The 24227-nt window shown below is 40.3% G+C and overlaps 1 long non-coding RNA gene and 1 pseudogene across 1 annotated transcript; one reads left to right on the top strand and one right to left on the bottom strand.

Moving 5' to 3' along the window:
* Positions 1 to 210: 210 nt before the first annotated feature.
* Positions 211 to 2855, bottom strand: LOC120587057 (uncharacterized). The gene is made up of 3 exons (XR_005648859.1): positions 2465 to 2855; positions 2270 to 2339; positions 211 to 1896 (listed from the first exon to the last, which is right to left on the bottom strand). It is a non-coding gene; the product is annotated as an uncharacterized LOC120587057 (long non-coding RNA).
* Positions 2856 to 21485: 18630 nt separating this feature from the next.
* Positions 21486 to 21604, top strand: LOC120587059 (uncharacterized; annotated as a pseudogene).
* The last annotated feature ends 2623 nt before the right edge of the window (positions 21605 to 24227 follow it).

The raw sequence follows: 24227 nt of genomic DNA, 5'->3' as shown, positions 1-24227 counted from the left end.
CCTCCAAAAACCTGTGGGTTTGTAGCCTGTGACCTCTGATTCCCTACTACTGACGTTCCTGCCCAGCGAGGTTGTCTTCATCTACTTGTTTTCTTTTCTTCTTATGAGAGTCAAGGTCAGCTCTCTAGAATACTTTTGTTCTTTGTCCCAGAGCCTTCTCTCCAATATTGCTTATCAATTAAAAGTTCAAATATGTACTTTTTACATAATTTATTGTGAGGTGATTAATGTGAAATAAATTTATTTTCATCATTTCATCAATTTTTCTTGACCAATTCTTCATTTTTCTTTCCAAAATGTTGCATGCCACACCTCTTAGGCAATGAAAGAGTTTTAAACACCACAGCTAAGGACTTGAACTTTCATCTGCAGCTACTTATATCTTCATTGAATGCAGTTATTCTCGTGGTGGTTTCAGTCATTCTCTATGATAAGACATTCAACATGACGACCTTCATTCATCTTCAACTCATAGACTCTTTTGCACCCCGAGGAGCCCATCATCTGGCTCTGCAGCCCAGGCTGCATGGTCCACAATGCACACATGGCCGATGGTGTCTCATGTGCCTTCTGTTCTCTGCTGCCCAGGGAAAAGAAAGCAAGGTAACTGGCTTTTGAAGTAGAGGCTTTAATCTATCAGGCTTTGTCCCTGTAAACTTCCATTATCTTCCACAGTCATGTCACAGACATACTCTACTTCATAAGAATCATAGTAATAAGGTATGTTCAAGTATATTAAATTTCTACTGGACATCTCGGCACAAATGATATGCAAATTTTTCAAAGAAATGAAAGACTAAGCAGCAATAGCTCTAACTTATTTCGCGTTGTCCATCCACTCAGGTAGGTGAGAATGAAGGATGCAGATGACACAGATAAGAGGGCCAAATGTCACGGAGGAAACCAGACCTTAAAATGTCAATTGGGATGCTCTGCTTCAGTGGAAAGGATCTGAGAAGCCCATGTTCCTTTCTGTTGCTGTCACAGAGGGACATGTCTCTTCAACATGTCCCTTGTTCTAACATCCTGTAGGGATTCTCTCCACCTTTTCCGTGATGTCCGTCACATTCCAGAGGGGGCCAACATCCTCCCTTTGGCCTGTGCGTGCCAGTGGGGTCTGCCTGCTCTTCCATTGCTTTGGGGCCTGGGAGAGTCTGTGCACATGCTGAGCAATTTTATGATGAGTTATTTTTTAAGTTCCGCTCTTGCCTCATCCGTCGACTTTGTGAAGAAAGTAGTGGAGATCCTGTAATGTGGTGAAGAAATCCCAGCAGCACTGGGAACAGGTGGCATATATTTTCTGCTTTATAATTTCTAATCCTAAGGAGCCTTCAAACATGACCTTATAAAGTTTCGTCACAACTTAAGGTACCTCGATAAAATGAGGAAACCATTTTCTGCTTCACTGCAAAATGTCCTTTTGCTTTGTACGAACGGACACGAGGAATTTCAAGTCCGTGTTCCCGATTCCTCCATGTTAGAATAGGTTAATGTATCTATTTCCCTCACAGAATCTGTCAATATTACAGAGGAGAGCTTAGAATATTGCCCACCAAAGTGGAAAGTCTTCCCTGTTATCTGATTTCTTAATAACTATCATTTTATCATGCAACCTTTTTCCGTTCCAAGCCTGGGTCACATGAGGAAGCCTATGCTCCCCAATCAAAACAGCTTTAATCACTGTCTCAAGAACAGGGATTCCAGAGACTGATTATCAGAAGCTTCCAAGAGTCACAAGAGAAAATGCAGAGATACACAAATGCAGCCAGCAATTTTCAGAAGTTTTTTGTAGTTCTCCAACAGGACATGTTTGCTCAAGGCCCTCTGTGATGGGTCCAGACATTGTCACTCCTCCTGAGGGAACCCGTTGGCCACAGTTGCGAACGTCAATTGTCCCTGAAAGAAAAACACAGTTCACCCAGTGGACAGGGAAAGAGTTCTTATTTTGACACAGAGAGGCGGAGACAGGCAAAAATTAACTTGTTCAGCAAGTGTTCTGACTGATTCATGATAGATAATTTGGAGGAACTTATAGCTCTCCATTTGTTTTTAACTGAAATTTAAATAACATAAGGTTGGCCAAGTTAAAAGTACAATTTAGTAGCAATTCAGTGTATACCATTCAGAATATGATACAAATATCACATCCAGTTCTACTGTATTTTTATCAGCCACTAAGGAAATACTTTAGGCACGAATCAGTTGCTTCCATTCCCCTTCCCCCACTCCCTGGACACCACTAATATACTTTCCATCTCTATGGATTTACCTATTCTTAACACTGCTTGCAGGTGGAATCGAGTTTAATGTTGGGTCTTGGGCTCCGCGGTGAATGAGCACTAAAAAAGAAAATGCTCTTTTGTTGGTGTCAGTATGAACTTGCCTATTCTACTAAAAGAGAACTCTTTATTTCACGTTCTAGTTCATAATCCATCCTCAGACAACTGCCAATTTAACTGCTTACATTAGTTCCAATTGCAGAAATATTCCTGGGTCCGCCCCCCTTGGCCACAATCCAGTTCCCGCTGGGTTGCCTCAGCTTCACCAGCAGAACCTGCATGCAACCAGCTCGCAAAAATAAGTTTTGCATTAAACCGTTTCCAACTTAGGAGGAAAACGTCGTAGTTTCCAACATAAGTGGCTCACATAACTCTAATATTTTTCTCTTAAAACTGTTAGACATAGTAACTTAAAATCGGGAGACAGCCCAACCAGGAGCTAAAGTCACCCGTAAAAGAAATCTTGGGAGTAAAGCTCCGGAACGATCAAGCCCCGCCAGCAACACATTTCGCCCTTTTTTTTTTCAAATCGTTTAGTACACTGCTCGTGATCGTCCTCTCACGGGTCCTGTTTGGTACTGCTTGATCTCCGCTCTTTCCACGCCCCTATCTCCGCCGGATTTAGTTTTTTCATCGCGGTCAATAGGCAGTCGAGGTCTATCCCTGGTCCCGCCCCTAAGACTATTTTCTCCGCCCCCTCTATGGTCAGCGCGCCTGCCAGTCCTTCCTTTAGGTCCGGCCCGCGGACTCTCTCGCTGCGCCCCACCGGCGTTTCTTCGCTTTTCCCATGGGCCAGTGCGCCGGCCTGACTTCTCACCAGGTACCGCCCCTGGGGCTCCTGCTTTTCCCCTACACGCCATTTCTTGCAAACAATGGAGCGGAGATCCGGGAGTGGGGGAGACCCTGCTCAGCGTGAGTTTCCGTTTTTCTTCCCTAACCCTGTGTTTCACAAACTGCTCCTTCATACAGGGGCAGGCGTCTCCGTGGACCTTATCGTCCCCGCAGCCGGCCTTTCCCTGTTTAAATTGCAAGTCTCCGTAGTAGTCGGGCTCTTCCCTTGGCGTGTGGAATGGCTCTGGTCCTGCTCACTGCTTCTCCGTGTTCGGTCCACGTAGACCCACTTGTCACCTGTTTTTCTTCGTTAAACCCTTCCCTGACCTCTCCGTTTGTCAGGCGCCCTCACAGCATTCCATGAGGTCGATTCGCGGCCCGGCCTCGCCCTCGCGATACCTGTGGCAGCGCCGGCCATCTGGGCCCAGGAGATGCCGCGTCCTCTCCCTGGTCTTGTGTTTCTGGGGACGGCACCCGTCACCTGAAACAGCCTCCCCGCCAGTCCTGGCGTCCCACTCAGTCCTGGTCCTTCTGCTCCTCAGGCTTCCCCTTGGAATCCCTTTTTTTTCTGACCTTTTATTTGGGTGAGTGACTTTGTCTTGTTCTCTGCCACCTTCTGTTATTCCGTCCCACATTCCACCCTGCTGGGAATTTGCACTTCGGGGAGGCAGGCATCTTATTCCATCCCACTCCTTCTGTGCGGCCCAGGGGGTCTAACGAAACAGGGCCCGGGACTGGGGAATAGAGAAAGTGAAAGGAGCAGAGAGAGAACAGAGGCCAATGTGGAGAATGAGTGAAGGTCTTGCAAGGAAGTAGTAGAGTGAAAGTATGGGATGGGGTGACATAGAAGTTCAGAGAAAATTGGGATTTCCCGGGAGATGTCGGCGAGCAAATACAGGGGCCCGTGGAGGAACAAGGTGTAATGAATCAGGAGTTCCTATCTAGGCAGTCATGAATGGGTAATCATATCTCAGGCCTGTGACTTCTTTAAAGAAAGGTTTTCAAGTCAACCTCCGTTCTTATGCATCAAGGTTAACACACCTTTGATGTGCCAGAAGTCATGTCTCTCCATTCATGACTATCTTGAGGATAGTCATGAATGGAGAGACATGACTTCTGGCACATCATCTCCTTAGCTGTCCTGTAACCTATCCCTGCCTTGCTTTGGCTCATCTTCTTGTAATCTACCTTATGTGCTTTCTTAATTTCAAATGCATAAAAGAAACAGCCAAACTGTCATTCTAGGGAGCATTTGAGATTTTGCTCCCCAGCATGTGTTCTCACTTTAGCTCACATTCTTGATATACCAGGAGAGGGGAACAAAATGAGCAGAATAGAAAAAAGAAGTAAGATATGGTGGTAGATACACAGAGGGGAGGAAAACATAGTAGTGAAGGAGGGGTTTCACTTCAGATTATATATCCAATGGAAATGAAGTCATAGTTTGAAGAGATGTATGCACTTCCATAAGCATTACTGAATTATTCACAAGAGCAAGGTGTGGAATCAGCCTAAAAGTATTGACAGATGAATGGAGAACATAAGTGTGATCCATATATTTACACATGCAATGAAATACGATTCAGCTATAAAAATGAAAGGAACGAACAATATGGATCAAAGTGGCAAAAATTGTGTTAAGTTAATAGAGCCATAGAGAGAAACAAGTATTGTAGGATCTCGCTGTTTGTCTTGTGTAGAAATCAGAGCTAGAGAGAATGGTGGTTACTAGGGCTTGCAGTGGAGAAAATGAGATGTTGGTCAGACAATACAAACTTACAGTAAGACGTCACCATCTAAAGTACTGCATCATAAGTATGTGTAATCACTCTGTATTACGTATTTGAAATTTACTGAGAGGTAAGTCCTAGTGTTCTCATCACACGGACATAAAAAATAGTCATTGTGAGTTGATGTATTAATTCATTTGTGATAATTATTTTACATATGTATTTCAAGTGATCACATTGTATTCCTTAAATATACATAATTATTTTGTCCATATGCCTCAAGGTGAGAAAGAAAAAGCAGGTGGGAGATGTGCTAGTCTTGCCTCCTCTGGGTGGGACTAAATCGCGCTTCCCAATAGATTGCTGAGGCATTTTGCACTGACATCTTTTGTGCCCCTTGAGTAGAAAGTGTCAGTGAGACATTTGGCTTGGGCCCAGTCTCAGTAATAAAGTGCTTCACGTGCCATTAGTCTTTATCATTGAGCAGCAAAGCTCTGGGTCATTACTGGGGGATGAGGTGTGGGGTGAAAGTGAGGGGGCTCTGCCCTGCACGAGGTTAGATCAGAGCCAGGTCTGTGATCTGAAGGGGAGTGTCAGGTCAGCCAAGGTTCTGACTGGTGCAGTATATGGGAAGGCGTTACCAAGAGGGCAGCATGGTCTGAAAAAAAGGGAGGGGAACCTCACTTAACTGGTTTCTAAGAAGCAGTTACTGTCCTTGAATGTGTCCTGTGGCAGAGGCAGCAGACATCGTCTTTTCCACATGGTGAGGTCTCCCCTGTGTGTTCAGTGGTGGCACCAGAAGGGATATGTTGATAAACAGGATATTTTCAACTTTCCAGATTGACTTGTAGAAGCTTGTTGCCTGAGGAAGAAGCCCAGAAAAGGAAGAGGAGGAAAGAAGGGGTCAGCAATGGCTCTTTCTCAGGTAAAGTCATATTCTCGATTGTTGGGCCTGTCCTTTCCAGAATGTCCTTTGACTTGCTGATCTTCTCTGACTCTGAATTGTCCTGTCTGATGTTTGTTGACATTCAACCTGGGTCTTTCTCAGTCCTTGTCATCTCTGGTTAGATTCCATCTCACTGTTATCCAGTGACATGGGACTTGTGAAGAGGTTCCACTGGGCATCGTCTTGGGCAGGGCTTCACTCTCTTGGATTCGAGTCGGGATGTAGGCCCTGTCGCATCAGTGCGTTTGGGTGAAGGGGATTGGCTGGATGCACTCTCACCTTTTCTGTCAACTAGGATAAAAGATGGTCGTCACATATTGTTAGGCACAAATACCCCAGTTCTGGAAAAGGGCCATGGCTGGATGCACTCTCACCTTTTCTGTCAACTAGGATAAAAGATGGTCGTCACATATTGTTAGGCACAAATACCCCAGTTCTGGAAAAGGGGCAACAGTGGTAAATGTTTCTAACTGCTTTTATGATGCATTTGAAGCTAGAGGAGTGAGTCATTAACTTCAGAATCTTCATGATTGGGAATGCAGTGTAAAGTTCACAGACAAAAATTTGGTGACAGTGGATGTTTTGTTCCATTATGCATTTTAAAATATGAAATGAACTGTAATTTCTGAGGGTTGTAGTTTTTTTCCCTCCCCCTCTTTAATTCCGCCCCCACTTCTGACCTATCGATGTTGCCATCTCCCCTTTAAAACTGGATCTCTGAAAGTGTATCTCTTTCCAGACGGTCGTGAGGCACATAGGCTCCCCCACCCCCACCCCCCCCGGGGACTAGCTCACCTGGGGCCTGGTCTGAGGCTCCACTTGGGGCATGAACCCAGGACCTTTTGTGTGTAAAGCAGACGTGCTAACCACTACACTATGGAGCCACCCCAGGCTGTAGATTCTTTAGGTTATTTTTCTCACATCCATTTCTCAGAGGGTGCATTTTCAGCCTGTGCATTGTATCATTGGACATGAAGAAGTTATCGTTTGATGCAGTTAAGAGTCCAGCTGTATTCTTTTGCATGTAGATACTCAGTTTTCCTTGTATTGTTTGTTGAATGGACTGACCTTTATGGTGGAGTCCTGGCGTTCTTGTTGAAAATCATTTGGTATATATACAGGGTTTATTTCAGGGCATTCTCTTTTCTATTAATTCACTTATCTGAATTCATGTCAGTATTTCACCGACCTGATTACTCTTGCTTTGTGATGTTTTTTAATTTAAAAAGTGAAGCCTTTGACTTTTATTTCCAGACTGTTTTGTTTCTTCTGGATCTTTTTTTTGTTTGATTTCATGTGAATTCCAGTGTGTTTTTTTTTCTATTTCTACCGAAATTGTTTTTGGAATTTTGATAAGGATTTCATTGAAGCCGTAGAATACTTTGGGTAGCATAGGCATTTGAACAACTTCAATCCATGAGTTAGGAATGTCTTTCTATTTATCTGTACCTCCTTCGATTACTTTTAGTAATGTTTTGTAGTTTTCAGTAAATAAGCCCTCACTTTCATGGCTATGTTTATTTGTATGTATGTAATTATTTATGATGCTACTATAAATTGGATTAAAAAAATTTTTTTTAGATTACTCATTGCAACTTATCTAAAATATTTATCTACTTTTAACATTTTTTTAATGTGTAATCTTTATAGTTTTCTACATATAAGCTTGTTTCATGTGGAAAAGAGAATTTTACTTCTTTTCAATTTGGATGTCTTTAATTATTTTTCTTATCTAATTACTCTGGCTAGGGTGCTAGTACTTTGTTGAACTGTAGTACATACTTGCCTTTTTACATATCTTAGAGCTAAAGCTTTCAGATGTTCACCATAGAGTATGACTGTAGCGGTGTTCTTTTCAAATATGATTTATTATGTCGAGGTAGTAAAAGATCATTTAAGTTTTATATTTTTTATCCGTATATCTTAAACATTTTGTGGTCTCAATTTTCTTCTACACTTGAATGTTAATAATTTAACTAGAAGTAAAAATATCACATATGCATGTGTGTGAGCGTGCAAATGTAATGATCTCAATATGTACCTCAGTGTTGTTAACCTTGAACTTGTTTCCGGTTTTCTCAGAGAAGCTTTATCGGTGTACTTCTGAGGTCTTGTTACGTAAATTTAATATTTTAGGTTCGCTCTAAACCCCAGCACCTGAGTTCAGGTGTTTGCTTGATCAAATCGTAGAATTTAAGCTGAGCTGAGTTTTTTAGAATGTCTGTAACACATATTCTCCTCTAAGATGAGAACAGGTTTGTCTACAGTGAGCTGTTATGTTGATAACAGCTTAAAATACATAAAGCATGTACACTAATGCACATAGGACGTGTTCTAAAACTTTTCTTCAACATGGCTGTTGTTCTCATCATAATTTAAGAATCTGAATTTTTTAAGAGATGCTATGGACTTTGTCATCTCTGATGACACTGCTCATGCTCTAGTTCATCTAGACAATGAATATCACTCAGTGTGTAGGACATGTAACCCTTATGTAGAGACAGCGTGGTGTTAAATTTTAATTGTAATTTCATGTATTGTTTGCAAAAACGAGAGGCCCTCCCTGATTTACATGGTATCATAACCTTTTACGGGAAAGTAATATAAAACAACATTACAGACATGTAACTTGCTCAAAAATTTCCAATGTGGATCTGTCAGAAAATTCTACCTGAATCGATATTATATCTCTTCCCATTCTGTGTGGAGGTAAGAACTGTCACCGTTTCCCCTTGCTGAAATGTGTTTTCTTTCAGGGACGGTTGACACTCAGTGATGTGTTCATAGAATTCTCTCAGGAAGAGTGGAAATGCCTGGCCCCAGCTCAGAGGGCCTTGTACAGGGAGGTGATGTTGGAGAACTACCGGAACCTGCTCTTCCTAGGTGTGTATGACTTCCATCCAGGGTCAGGATATGCTTTGTGTGTCTCTTCCTTTTCCCTACATGCTTCCTGGGAGCCCCTGTTTGTGTGACTGAGATCGAAGCTTTGTTTACTGAGATATGAAAAGGTTTCATAATGTGGCATCAGGACTTTAACCTCGCCCTTTTTTCAGATGATTGCCCACATTGTGATACATCAGGGATTGTTATCAGGCTTAGTTTTTATAAAGCCCTGTGGCAAACTTAAATATCTAATTCTTTGTTTTCTGTCTTCATGCGTTGATTCAGTACATGAAGAGAGTTTGGTATCTGCATGTGATACTGGCCCCTATGCACAGAAGGAGAGGAGGAGTCTATACATTTGTGAACTGTTTTTAAGTTGTCTGTACTATTCTCATTCCTCAGTTTAACAGAGATTGTGGATTCTGACAGAACTACAGGTCTTGATGCTCCTTTCTTCTTATGTGCAGGAATTTCTGTTCCTGATCTGTATATTGTCTCCATTTTGAAGCAAGGGAAAGCACTTTGGACTCTGGATAGCGAGTTGAAAGCAGCACAAAAACCAAATTGGTGGACACGTATCGAAGGTGTGAACACAGGTAAGAGCTTGGGAAGAGAGAGAGGAGGCTGCAGCCTTCATAATGTTTGCAAACCCTCCCAAGCAAGAAAGTTCTGTGAGCAAACAGTTTATTTCTTGGTCCCTGAAAGATAATTTTTCTTCTTTCCGACTTATTCGTCCGTCCTTCAAGGTGTAAAATTTATTTTTTCACCCTCATTGAGGCTGCGTTTTTAACAGAAAGGTTGGGTCTTTATCGTGATCACAACACTCTGTTCTGTGGCCCTGTGACGTCTTTGGTTCCTTGAGCTCAGGAGTGTGGGGTAGGCTGTGTCAAATGGTCTCTGTTCCCCTGGTCTCTCCCGGACTGGGTTCCATCAAATGCTCGGTTCTCATTCCATACGGAACAGAGCTGAGGCCTTGCTGTTCTGCTTTCTGGACCGATCCTGGTCCCATCCTCATTTCCTGTGGTTGGAAGGACTGATCAGAAGAGAGGACCCACTATCCATTTGTTCCATTCTGTACTGTAGGTGGGACTCTTTGGTTCTCTGACACCTGTTCTGGTCCCTGAGACATCTCTTTTGCTTTTTCTTCACACTTCAGAGGTGTGTATTACAGGGAAGTGGGTAGGATCTCTGTAATGGTTATTAGGAAATCTTTAGAGAAAGTGGACAGAGAGAATGACTCTTTGGTCTCCAGTCCTACACGAGGAGCACATTGCAAACTCCCAGGCTTATAGCGTGGGGTCTGTGGTGGCGCGCATGGTCCACTCATGATCCTGCAGTGTCTGACCCCATTCCTAGTACTCCTCTTTCTCTGCACTATGCTACCTCATATAGGAATATGGACTCTTCCAGATTTCATACTCTGTAGTTTTCCATGGTTTGCCTCTGAACATTGCCCATGAACTACACATTGCTGGGGTCTGATAATTCACTGTTTTTTGCCGGAGTCATCCAGCAAAATTAGGGGATGGACAACTCCTGGCGGGCTCTCCTATGGAATGAGTGTCCTTGCTCACGGAAAATTCTTGATGGAGATACTTTTACTTATATGTTGCAATATTATCCTGCTACGCAGAGAAGCAGCACTTTGAGGGGCCCAGTAAAGTGGTCAGCATGTCCCAAGACACCAAGATATAAAGTGTCACAAAAGCAAGACTGATGTGTTTTCAATTTTCTTTACTGTTTCCACAATGTTTCCTGGGAGAACACTGTACAAGTTCACAGCCTCCTGTCCTTGAGTCTACTGACTAAACTTGTTCATGCCAAAGTTCTCATCCTGTGTGTGCTGCTGTGCATGCTGCCTCAGCAGGTACAATATTGAAGCCTCTAATTGAGAGAGGTTATTCAGTTGAAAGGTGCCTCAATGAAGTCACTGTCATTTGTTTGCCTGTGCTCCATTCATCTTGTAGATTCCCATGCATTATAAATTAACTTGGATCTTACTTATTTAGTCATCAGTTTTTATGTTTGATTAGTGTTTTATATTGGCCGTGTGTGGGAGGGTGGAATTGGGTAACTGACATTGTTTGATAAATATGATGGTATTTCCTTCTTTAGTGCAGTGGGTATGGCTTACCAGCCTTTTTCTGTAAATCTTAAACTTGTTTTAGAGTATATTGAAAAGATATTCTTAATTTTTTTTTTACTTCTTTCACTTGACTTAGTACCGCATATTAAGTTACTCTTATTTCAGTTGAATTCAGTAAAAGTTTTAAATTGGGTTTTCAGTGCCTTGAGACTATGCTTATTTTTTATGTCACATTCTTAATCCAAGGCATAGCATTAAATTTGTCATAGTTGTGGAAGAGTCATTGGTTTTTCTGTTGAACGTTTTAGTTTTCTATAATTTGTTGATATTTTTATAAGTTTCACTGCATTTTTATGTCTTGGTGTAACTGGTCTTTTCTAATAATACTCATCCTGTCTGGAACCATCACGTCCACGTTGGTATACATATTAATCATTAATTATTTTATAGTATTTCACAGGCAGGTTACCTGAATTTTTTCATTTTTGAAACTCCTTTCCCACTGTTCTTTATAGCACTTGTAATTTCTATAAAATTTCTCAAGGTCCGGAAATTTTATTTTTAAGAAAACATGTGAAGACAATTTTTTTTTTTTAGTCTTCCCATCCGAATCTATGTAGAGTGCACGTGGCCTAACTGCCCCTCAGGAGAGATCTGCCCTCGCAACTCCGTTACCTCCCACAGGCTCATGATTGTGATTTATTGGATTTCAACATTGGAACTTTAAGGGACACCAACGATCAGTCTGTAGGGGATGATAATTCAATGTTTGCTTTTCAGGGACCTGCCCTACTGGGTTCAATAGCAGCTAAAGCATTTTACTTTCTCAGAAGAAGTGCATTAGAATTTCCTTTTTTCCACATCCTCTCTGACTCATGTTATTTTGGTTTTTTTGGTAGTAACCAATGTAATGAGTGTGCTGTGATATCATGGTTCAGATGCGTGTCCTGATGATTAATTATACTAACCACGTTTTCATGTGTTTGTACATCATCTCCAGATAAATGTCTGCTCATGTCCTTCGCCTGCCTTTAATCGAGATGTGTGGAGTTGTTGATGTTGATCGTAGAAGTTATTGATACTGTGATTTATGATCATAAATAAATATGTGGTCTTTGTCCTCATTTCTGCCTCGAGCTCCAAAGGTTTGGAATTCCCTGAGCGAAAAGAACAATGGGGGGATCTCCTGTTACAACACGTGGTCTCTTGTCCTCAGTTCTTGCAGTCTCTTCAGGGCCTTAAAGGTGAAATGGGGGTCTTATAAGCAGCCCCTTTCAGTGGCATCACTGTTTGTGAGGTGACTTTGGAAATCTTCAGTGATGGGAAGGCTAGTTGTTAGGAGAGCCAACAATAGAATTAGAGAGTCAGAACTAAAGTTTCACCCCATGACTTCTTGGGAGGGAAGAAAGGCTAGGGATTGAGTTTCATCACCAATGGCCAATGATTTAATTAGTCATTCCTATTTAATGAGACCTCCCCAAAACCCCAAAGGAGAGTGTTCCAGGTTAGTGAACCTGTGGTGACTGGGGAGAGTAAAATGCTGGGAGGGGCATGGGAGCTTCTGACCCTTCCCTCATAGGTTTCCTTATTCATGTCTTTTATCTGGCTGTTCATGCCTTTATCCTTTGTCAATAAACCAATGATATACTAAGTAAAACGTTCTCTGATATATATGATTTCCAAATATTTTCTCCTATTCCATGGATTGGCTTTTTACTCGATTGACTATGTCCTTTGCTGCACAGTAGTTTGTAATTTTGACATAGTTCAATTTATCTGTGTTTACTTTGGTTGCCTGTGCTTTTTGTGTCATTTCATAAATTACTGTTGAATCCAATGTAAGTTATTCTATGTTTTCTTCTAGGAATTTTATAGCTTTGAGTCTTATGTTTTGTTGTCCATTTTATTGTTAATTTTTCCATGTGGTGTAAGGATTGTTCCAAATTTCTTTTTTATATTTATATCCTGATTTATCAGCATCTTTGGTTGAATATCTTGGGCTTTTTTTTTTTTTTAATCGAGTGGTCTTGACAACCCTGTGAAATATCATTTGATTATATATACCTCGGTATATATATATATATACCTGACTGCTCTTTTCTGCTGCTCTTTGTATTCTAGTACTACGTATTTTGATTGGTTTAGCTTTGTAATTTTGAAATATGGAACTATGAGACTTTGATTTTTATTTCTTAAGTTTGTTTTTTTTCAATTACAGAGTTTTGAGCTTTTATTTGAAACTTAGGATGGACTTATTTCTTCAAAAAATGCTGTTACAAATTTCATAATTATTACATTGACTCTGTTGATGGCTTTGTTTAGTATTGACACCTTGACAATATTCCAGTCCTTAAATGTGGAATGTCTTTGCATTTATTTGTATCTTGTGTACATTTTTCTGGTATTGTTTTTCATCGAGAGCGCACAAATCTTCCCCTCCTTGTGTTACGTTACACCTAAGGATTTTATTTTATTTTATTTTATTACATTATTGATACTTTATTTTATTTCTTTGTTATTTTGTTTTAATATTTGGTATTGTAATAGAATTGTTTAGAGGATTGTTCTTTGTTAATATATAAAACTCAAATGGATTTTTGCATTTTTATTTCATAGCTTTCAAATTTATTTACTTTTCTTGCCCACTTGATCTGGTGAGAACTTCCAGTACCATTTTTTATAGAAATATTGAGAGTGGGCATCCCTCTCTTGTTCCTGATGTTAGAGTAAAGGCTTTTACTCTTTTACCAGTATATTAGTTGTGGGCTTGTGTTATAGGTCATCTTTTATGTTGAGGAACTTGGTTTTTCTTCCTAGTTCATTGATTGAGGTTTTCTTTTTTCCCCCCTCATGAAAAGCTGACTTTTCTCCAATGCTTTTGCTGCATCAGATGAGGTGATCATGTCCTTTTTTTGTTCGTTCTTTTTACTGTGCAGTATTACATCGAATGATTTTCCCATGTGGAAACTACCTTGCATTCCAAGGACATATCCCCCTTAGTTATGCTGGATATTCCTTTCAATGTGTTACTTGGTTTATGCTTTCATTGGTAATTTTTTATTATTACTCATCAGCGATATTGGTCTGTGCTATTCACATATTGTTTTTGTACCGCTTTTAGGGCAATTCTGGCCTCCCAGGTTGAGTTCCGAAGGGTTCCAACCTCTGCTTCAGATTCTTGAGAGGTGTTTGAGGAAGATGGGTATTTGTTTTTCTTAAATGTTAGATAGAATTTTGTAGTGACTTTTTGTTATTTATCTCCTGAACGGTTTTTGATTAGTCATTTAATCTCCTTACAAGTTATAGTTGTGTTCAGATTTTTTAACTCTTCAAGTCACACTTGATAGGTGATGACCCAGAAACCATTTTCAGGACCGATAGCTGTGCAACATTAAAATAGTGACACAGCTTAGCTGTTTTATGTCCTTGGAGTATTTCTTTCCAAGCTCCTTGTATAAGCCTTTTTGATCTGCACTGCTTGGGTGGGCAGTTATGGTTCAGAACATGTCACCTGAGTCTTTAGGTCCAGGGTCCACTTTTGTTTCTGTCATCTATGTAAAAGGGTTATGTCCATAAACCTCGTTAGTCTACTGCCGTTATTTGAATGTATATTGGTAATTTCCCACAAGGCTTTTTAAAACACATTAGTGCTGTTAGATGGCTTAGGATATTGCATATTTTGTACTGAATACTCAAAAGTTAGTTTTGTTTAATAAGATATATCAACTTTCTGGCATCTTTATTATGAGATATTCTTTTGCCTGCAATGTATTCTATGTTTTTATTTTGTCACATCTTCCCTCAATCAATTTTTAAGGCACAGACTCTATTACATATGTTGTGGGCCAATGTACTGGGTAAATAAACGGCCCCGTATACATAGGGAATCACTATATGGATCAGCTGTTATAGAACAGTCATAAAATCTCAATAGTGAGTTTTGGCTTCTTCTAATATTTTTCATAATATTGTGTCTTTTCCTGACGTTGATATTTGGAAGACAGTGATGCCCATGTAGTTTCCATTTCTCATATTGTGTGTTCTTTCTAAAACAGAAATTCTTTCTTTATTTTTAAGTAGGTGAATGTTTAGAGTTCGAGAGAGTTCACTTTCTGTATTATGGTTACCTGTTATTTACTGTTAGTTTTCTCATGAGTTCTTAGAATCCTTTTTAAATTAACTTTCGTTGTGACATATGGATGATTTCATGTTTATTATGCAATATAACTAACATGCCCCACACATGTCAATGTTCTCAAGTGCCACTTCGTGGGTACAGATAGTTTTATGACATATTTAGAAAAATATTTTGTTTTTTTAAGCATGTTTTATTGATGCCTTAATTTTCTCACTGTTATGTTTCTTGTATAATTTTAGACTGCTCTCTCTATATATTCTTTAGATAACATTGTTTTGGATTACTTACCGTTATATATACTTCAGCATTTATTTATATCCAATAAGTATGAAGGAAGACATATATATTTTTTGCAGTTATTAGATAACAGTATGGTTAGTAACATGGTATATATTTTGGAATAATGATGGAGTAATACTTTTTGTTGAAAGTTAACATAAATTTACACAACTTGAGTGTTTTTATCAGTGTTTAAAACTAGGCTACCCTTAATTTGATTTACAGGTGACAACTATTTTGTTGGTAAAGAATTTTGTTTATTATTTTAGAAGTTTAAAGGTCATGTTTGGAAAGTTTCATAACTGTTCAGTGTACCTTTACTTGTGGTGTAATACTAGATTTCAACATTATACATTTACTTAGAAATGAATTAATAGGGTAAATATGTTTTTTAAAATTTCTTGTAGATCTCTGCCCTTCATATGTGATCAAGAAATTAAAAACGACAAAACCCAGTAGTGCAGGAAGAGCATATCAAACAGTGATGTTTGGAAGTTGTGAAAGCCATATAATCAAAGATTTTTACTTCGGGGAAATCCAGAAACATATGCATGATTTTGCTTGTCAGCAGAGAGATGATGAAAGGAATCACAAAGGAATGCCTATAAGTCCTAGAAAACATCTCAATGATAGAAAAGGTGAATTTGGTAGCGAACATGCTGGAAAGGAGCCTATTGAAAACAAACTTGGACTGAGGTTTCAGTCAAATCGCGCTGATATGGAGATATTTCACACTGAAGGAAACATTGATGAATATAATCTGGCCGTTCAGAAGTCTTTCAACAATAATTCCTCCATCTCTCCACTTCAAAGAGCTTTTTCTAGTGTCCAGTCCACCATTTATACTATATATAGGAATGATTCTAGGCATCCTTCAATACTGACAGAAGACCTGAAAGCATGCAGGAAAAATTCTTACAAATGTACTGAGTGTGGCAAAGCTTTTAGGATGCGTTCAAGGTTAACTAGTCATCAGAGAACTCATAGTGGAGAGAAGCCTTACAAATGTAACGAGTGCGGCAAATACTATAGTGCGCAGCAAGCCTAACTAGTCATCAGAGAATCCATACTGGAGAGAAACCTTACAAATGTTATGAGTGTGGCAAAGCCTTTAGGATGCCTTCAATCCTCAGTTACCATCAGTCAGTACATACTGGAAGGAAACCTTACAAATGTAATGAGTGTGGGAAAGCCTTTACTGTGCATTCAAACCTACGTATACATCAAAGAATGCATACTGGAGAGAAGCCTTATAAATGTAATGAGTGTGGGAAAGTCTTTACTGTGCGTGCAAGCCTAACTAATCATCAGATAATTCATACTGGAAACAAACCTTATAAATGTAATGAGTGTGGCAAAGCCTTTACATTGCGTTCAAGCTTAACTACACATCACAGAATCCATACTGGAGAGAAACCTTTCAAATGTAATGAGTGTGGCAAAGAGTTTAGTGTGCATTCGACCTTAACTAAACATCAGAGAATCCATACTGGAGAAAAACCATACAAATGTAATGAGTGTGGCAAAGCCTTTATTGTGCATGCAAGGCTAACTAGACATCAGAGATTACATACTGGAGAGAGACCATACAAATGTAATGAGTGCGACAAAGACTTTAGTGCATATTCAAGCCTAACTACTCATCAGAGAATCCATACTGGAGAGAAACCTTACAAGTGTAATGTGTGTGGCAAAGCCTTTAGTGTACGTGGAAGCCCAATAAGTCATCAGATAGGTCTTCATGAAAGTGAAAGAAACTACAAAATGTAATGAGTGTGGCAAGACTTGTGCCAACCTGCTTCCAATCCATACATCAGAGAATCCATAATGGGAGAACCACAGGCCTGTAGTGAGTGTAAAAGCCTAGTCCGCGGTACCTAACTTCACTACCTCACAGTTAACTCCATAGTGGGAGAGAACGCTTACAAATGAGCGTGGAAAGCCTTCGCAGGCATTCAACCTAATTCATACACTGTGAGATTGCATACTCGGGAGAGAGAAACTACAAATGTAATGGTACGTGGGAAAAGCTCTTTAGGTAAAGCGTGGAAGCCTAACAAGTCATCAGATAATTCATAGTGGAAAGAAACCATTCAAATGTAATGAGTGTGGCAAAGACTTTAGTGCCCATTCAAGCCTAAATGCACACCAGAGGTTGCATACTGGAGAGAAACCTTGGCTGTAACGTAATGAGGCAAGGGTGTGCCTATAGCTCATGCAAGCCTAGCTTACCATCAGGTAACTCATAGTGGGGAGAAACCTTACAAATGTAATGAGTGTGGCAAAACCTATAGTGTCCGTGCAAGCTTAACTAGTCATAAGATAATTCATACTGGAGAGAAGCCATACAAATGTAGTGAGTGTGGTAAAGAATTTAGTGTACATACGAACCTCACTAAACACCAGAGAATCCATACTGGACGAAAACCTTATAAATGTAATGAGTGCGGCAAAGCCTGTAGTGTCCATGCAAGCCTAACTAGTCATCAGATAATTCATAATGGAGAGAAACCATTCAAATGTAATGAGTGTGACAAAAACTTTAGTGCGCAATCAAGCCTAACTATACATCAGAGAATCCATACTGGACAGAAACCTTTCAAATGCAGTGAATGTGGCAAAGCCTTTAGTGTTTTTTCAAGCCTAGCAAGACATCAGATGATTCACAATGGAGTAAAACCTTACAAATGTAATGAGTGTGGCAAAGCGTTTCGAGTTAATTCAGACCTCACTTTCCATCAGTCACTCCATAATGGAAGGAAACCTTCCAAATGTAACAACTGTGGCAAGGTGTTTCAAAACAAATCACACCTTGTGATTCATCAGAGAACACATTCTGTAGAAAACCTTAAAAAGTATTGAGTATGGCAAAGCCACTAGTGTGAATTCAAAGAAGCTTAGCATCAGATACTCCATACTGGTGAAAAGATTTAGAAATGTAGTGGATTTGGCAGGGCTTTTAGGTATTGCCTTCAATTTAGGATTCAGTAAATAGTTCATACTTGGAAATGCTGTGAACGTGGCAAAATTTTAAATTAGGACCAACTCTTTGGTAGCTATAAGAATATATGTTCTGGAGAGATACCACACATTATTGTGTGACAAAGTTTCCAAAGATAAATGATTGGGAACAGTGGAATGATTCCTTACAGTTCAATGAGTGTGGCAAAGCCATTGGAGTTCACGTATCTTTAAAGACCAGATTCCACAGTGAAGAGAAATTATATAAATATGTGTCAGAACCTTTATCCAAGCCTTTCAGTCTTTAGACAGCAGAATTTGAGAAACCGTGCAAAAGTAATGTGCGTGTTATTGCTTTCATAAAAGGTAAAACTGGGACATCAGAAGATAATATTTTGGAGTGTAACCTTACAGATGTAGTGAACGTCATAAGGCTTTTCATCAAATATATACATGTTTTGTGTAATGACAATGGAAGGCAGAAATTATACTAATGAACATGGAAATACTAACTAAGCAAGAGTGTGTCCTCAGGATTCGTGCATTTGTAATGAAGATAGTAAGTAAATTATTTAACCAGTTCTCAAAACCAGCTCCTCAGTCAATAATCCATACTAGAAATAGCTAAGTCCCCAGTTCTTTGAAATTAAGACATTACATACTGCAGAAACATTACAGATTTTGTATTAAAGCTTGAGACACGTTATATATCATAGGAACAAGGACGTGTACAAACAGCCCATTTTCTTCACTGTTTATAACATTTAGTTTTATTTTCTTTAAAAGACTGTGTGGTTATGAAATTTAACCTTAAGTCCAAAGTCTGTTGAACTTATGACTTCCTTCCAGGCCTTTCATTCTAGTCTCTGGGAAGCAATCCATATGATGAAAGAGCCTACTTCAGGGGGCTCTTGCTGTGTTTCCCAGTAGAACAAGGACACTGAATATGACATTCATTGTTCTATGAACTAGCATCAGGGAAGGCAGAGAATAATGGAAAACTGTTCTTAGTCTTCATATTTACTAAGCACAGGGTGCCTGTCGTTTGACAGGTTATGTTGGTCAGGATACAAGGCTCCACCCACCATGAAAAAGTGCAGGTCTGGACATGAAGGTTGAGCTTTTCATAGGAGGAGAACGATAGGTGATTAGGGGGTGATTAGTGTTAGAAGTGATGCAGAAGAAGTGGTGACTTTCTCCTTTGAATGGCAATAACTTATATATCAAAATTCATGGAAAATTTGTCTTATTCATGGAAATTATAGAGAAAGAGCAGGTACCTGAGAGGGAAGCTTATTCAAAAGAAGCAGAATAGTATGTATGTGTGTATGGTTCTCACCAAAGTGCTGGTATTATGTTTTGCCAGGTTCATTGGGAATATATCTTAGGGCTCATGTTTTAATGAATAAAATTTAATTACTTTTCATAACCCTGAATGAATCATGTTTCTTATACCAACACAGTTTCATCCCATCTTTGTACTATACTTCATAAGAGAAACAGGCAATGCACCATTGCGCTCTCAAGCTCAAAGGAATCTATGACAATTTTCTTACATGTTGGGTTCAAATAATATACAAGTTAGCAGTTACGTACTCACAGTGTGCGCCCCTGGGTTTTTCTCTCCACGCTCTGCCCCATGACACTTATGAGGCTGTAATCAAAATATCTTACCCAGAAGTGGGTTGGCTGCATTTTAGGATTATTCTACGTTTGATTTTTGAGAAACACCATACTGTGTTCTTACAATTTGCCCCGATTTACAATTCATCCGACTACATAAGGGTTTAATTTCTCACCATTGGTTCAACGCTTGATTTTTTGTTTTCTTGATAGTGGTCTTCATATTTGGTGTGAAGTGCTGTCTTATTGTTTTTGGCTTTTTTGATTAGCAGATACATAGATATTTTGGAATGAGTAAAGAACCACTAGAGAGACATATGGACCCTAGAACATATTTCAGAGAAGCAGAAGTCTGAGCTTGACTTTGTCTTTAAGAGCAGTTTGAGGTTCACAGCAGAATTGAAGTTTCATAGTGTTTCCACATGCATAGTCTCCCTCTTCTCCGCATCTGCCACCAGAGTGGTAAATTTGTTACATAGATGAAGCTACATTGACACATCATTACCCCCAAAGGGTATAGTTCTATCTCCATTATTTTGCCTTTTTTAGAATGTCATATAGTTGAAGCCATACAGTACTTAGCCTTTTCAGATTGGCTTCTTTCACTTCATATGAGATAATTCAAATTCATACTGGAGAGAAGCCTAACAATTGTGAAAAATGTGGCAAATCCTTTCAGCAGCATTCACATCTTATTCAACATGAGAGAATACATAACTGCAGAGCAGTGTCAAAATTGTAGAGATTGTGGTAAATTTTTTTTTGGAATACATCTCAATACATACATGAGCAAAGTCTTACAAATGTATGTGGCAAAGACTAATCAGTGTTCACGTCTTACTCAACATGAGAAAATTCATAATGGAAAGAAACCTTACAAATGTAGAGAATGTAGCAAAGCCTTAATTGGTTTCCAACTCTTATTGATCATGATAGAATTGATAGTGGAGAGAAACGTCTCTGAAGAATGTGAGAAGCCCTATATCTGGACCTACAGCCTCGACATCACAATAGTTACTGGCGAGAAAGTCTCTAATACTTGAAAGACCTTTGTCCAAACTATACACTTCAGAAAACACTGAATTCATGCTACAAAGAGACTAAAGATGTGAAAAAACAATGCGGAGAAATATTTAATCAAAAATCACATCTGAAATATTACAAAATTGACATTAGAAACTGGTAAGTCAAGAACACTTTTCAGATACACTAAACCAGAATATTTGTATAGAATACAAATGCAAAAGTTTAAAAAATGTTAATATGCTTCAAGGAGATGGATGTTCGAACAGGTAGAATTAATGTGCCTTTTTATATTGACAGTACTTGAGGTTTTTTGCAAAGGAAATATTCCACTATCAAATCACTTCATGCTGTTTTTAGGCCCAGTGTGTATATGAATTATGGTGTCGATTGCTGCTTTCTCAAAGATTTGAGAGCCTTTGTGTATTAGCTGGAATGCCCTCCGATCTACTTTTCCCTTCAAGATTGAGGGCACTGTGATGTACAACATATGAAGAAAATCGAAATAGAGATGTTTGTGCTCAGAATGTTGATGGAAGACACCGTGATGTAGGTATTCAGGTCATTATTCTTTGTATTAATGTAAAAAGGAGCATTGCTCTCTGAGAAAAATAACGTGGGATTCATTGAAATTCTGATGTTTTCTCATAGCCATGGTTGAATATTATATGAATATTATATGATGTGGTTGAATTAAGTCTTTAGAATCTACGGCCATGCCACCCTGAACGTGCCCAATCTCGTCTGATCTTGGAAGCTAAGTAAAGTCGGGCCTGGTTAGTACTTGGATAGGAGATCACTTAAGAATACCAGGTGCTGTAGGTATTAAAAAGTCTTTAGAGATATATAAGAAAGTATAGACAAGTCATTTTAAGTGCATGAAATTTAGGAACATCCTTGTGTACTAAACAGTGAGCCTCAGTCTTGAAAGCCATAGCACCATGCTCAGATTATTATACCAGAAGAACCTGAATGCTGCTTGACTGCTTGTAATTTGTAAATTGCAAAAGCTCACATTGTTTTTGTCACGCTTCACTTAAACTATTTGAACTTAATATGTTTTTATTAAACTTGAATTTGTTCACACTGATGTGTAATGAATGACGTGTTCTGTTGTTAACTTATCCCACCTTATTCAAGGTTGTAGGTAATAAAATGCTAGTTGGTAATGCACTTGAATCAATTCATTAGCAATTTTCTTCTTCATAGTTTATATAATATATTTCTTTTTGTTGTACATACTGGGACATAGTTAACATGAGATGATATAGGACTATTTTTGAGAGTTCAGCCAAACTACATGATATTGTTGCCTTAGCATTTACTTAAAATGTATAACCCCGGATTCTAGGGAAGATGGCAGACTAGGTAAAATCAGGATTCGTCTCCTCCCAGGTCCACACTAAAATTACAACCAAATTATAATCAACATGGAGAATCACCTGAAGTCCAGCTGATCATAACACCTATGTCTGACAATATAAAGGAGCCACATTGAAGCCAGTAGGAGGGGCAAAGTCACAAATTGGGTTGGACTCACACCCATGGGTGGTGGAGGATCACTGGGAGGGACAGCAAGGCTGCAGAGCTTTTCTGAAAGGGAGGGAGGGTCTTAATCTCATCTGGGGGCTCCCAAGCCCAGGGTCCCAGCTTAGGGAAAAGGAGATTCCAATAACTCTTGACTATAGAAACCAGAGGGGATTCCAGAAGTGTGGGCAAGATGGAAGGAGACTGAATCCCTAGACATCCCTTTGGAAGACCTGTGCGTAGGCTTTCTCACCAGGATACTGGTGGTGGGTTAGAGGCTTGTGTAGGTAGGATTCATTCTGAGTGTCTGCATTACCTGGCACCAGAACTAGGGCTGGAAGGGCAGCCACCATTGTGCCTTAGTCTAGCTCCCTTACAGGGCAATGTACAGACCACACAGCTTGACTGTGCAGACCCCTCCCACAGAGCCCTTAGGAAGCCCTGGTCAGAAGGTATCAGCCCGCCCCACCCAACCTGCAGATTGCCCAGGGCATTTGTTGTTGGATGGCTGCCAGACTCTGCTCCAGTTCAGATCCAAGCATTGACAGTAGGCGACCAGTTCTCTGAGCCGCATTTCCAAGATAGGATCAGGCAGATCACTGCTGCCAACATGAACTTGGGTGGATATCAGGGACCTGTGGGCTGGTCCCAGACAGCAACAGGTCTTGCCATGATCTGGGGCTTCTGCAGGAACTCACAAACGGTTAACCAAATTTGCAGAAAGACTGAGGCTATATAGATCTGACTGCCATTGTCTCTCTGAGACCCTGCCCCACCCTACCCCCGAATTGCCCCAGGTGGACCATTGTCAGAGAACTGCCACAGCACAGCCCCTTCCCTGCCCTGAACTCCCAATCCATACAAGCAACAAACTTTGGCTAGCGCAGGTTGGTCACTGCACAGAAATCAGTTGCAGGCAGACCTTCGCTGCCTGCAAATTTGGAATATTCTGTCTGGGGAGAGCAAGAGTGTGGGACCGCCCCAGATGGCCATCTCACTGTGATCTATGACGACAGCAGGAAAACTTGGGTACAAAAGTTGCACCAAAACAGGCTGTATCAGCCTGACAACCCTTGTCTCCCTGAGATCCTGCTTCACCCAAGCCACAGAGTGCCTGCAGCCCATGACAGGCAGCCGCCCCTGCCCTACTTGGATCTGGGGGTGTGCATTTTGCTCAGGCAACAGACCTCAGCTAGCGCAATGAGTATGTTTAGGTGAAAACAGTTGTAGGCAGACCACTGTTGCTTGTACAAGCTGCAGTATATCTTGAGGGGATCGCAGGAGTCTGTGAGACTGCCCCAGACAGCAACTTGTCTCCATGTGATCTGTGACTATGAAGGAATGTGCAGACACAGAAATTACAGAAAACTGAGACTATTGGCCTGATGGCCCTTGAATCCCTGAGCTCCTGCCCCGTTCAATACACACAGTGCACTCTGCACATTGATAGGCAGCTGCCCCTGCCATGGGGTGGCGCATTCAGGTCTAAGGTGGGCAGCAGCTGACCTTGCTATGAGTGGAAACTTGTACAGGGAGCCACAGAGACAGCGTTGGCATGTAAACTGACATCGTAGTGGCAGGGAGAAATTTACTTAATAGACGCAGGAGACTCCCAGGGTCCCTGTGCCAACCAACATACATATCATTCAGAGGTTCATCCAGATTCAGAGACTTACAGGCAACTGATAGACAGTGTCAGGCCTTCAGGAGTACTGGTCCCTCTGCTAAACTGCCATAGGTCAGGGATGGGAGATAACCGACCGCTGCCTACAGTGTGGTTTCTTCTTACCTATATAGGGCTAGCTTAGGCAACAACCATCTGTGATCGCTTTGTAGTTCTCACCGGGTAACCCTGCGCAATCAAAGCAGTGGCTGACCTTGGCCTAAAGGGAAGCCCCTCCCAAGGGGCCACAAAACCAAT

Source organism: Pteropus medius, unplaced genomic scaffold, assembly GCF_902729225.1.
Source record: "Pteropus medius unplaced genomic scaffold, Ma_sr-lr_union100, whole genome shotgun sequence".
Taxonomy (NCBI): domain Eukaryota; kingdom Metazoa; phylum Chordata; class Mammalia; order Chiroptera; family Pteropodidae; genus Pteropus; species Pteropus medius.
The sequence above is the reverse complement of the archived record's forward strand: the minus strand, read 5'-3'. Positions and strand labels throughout refer to the sequence as shown.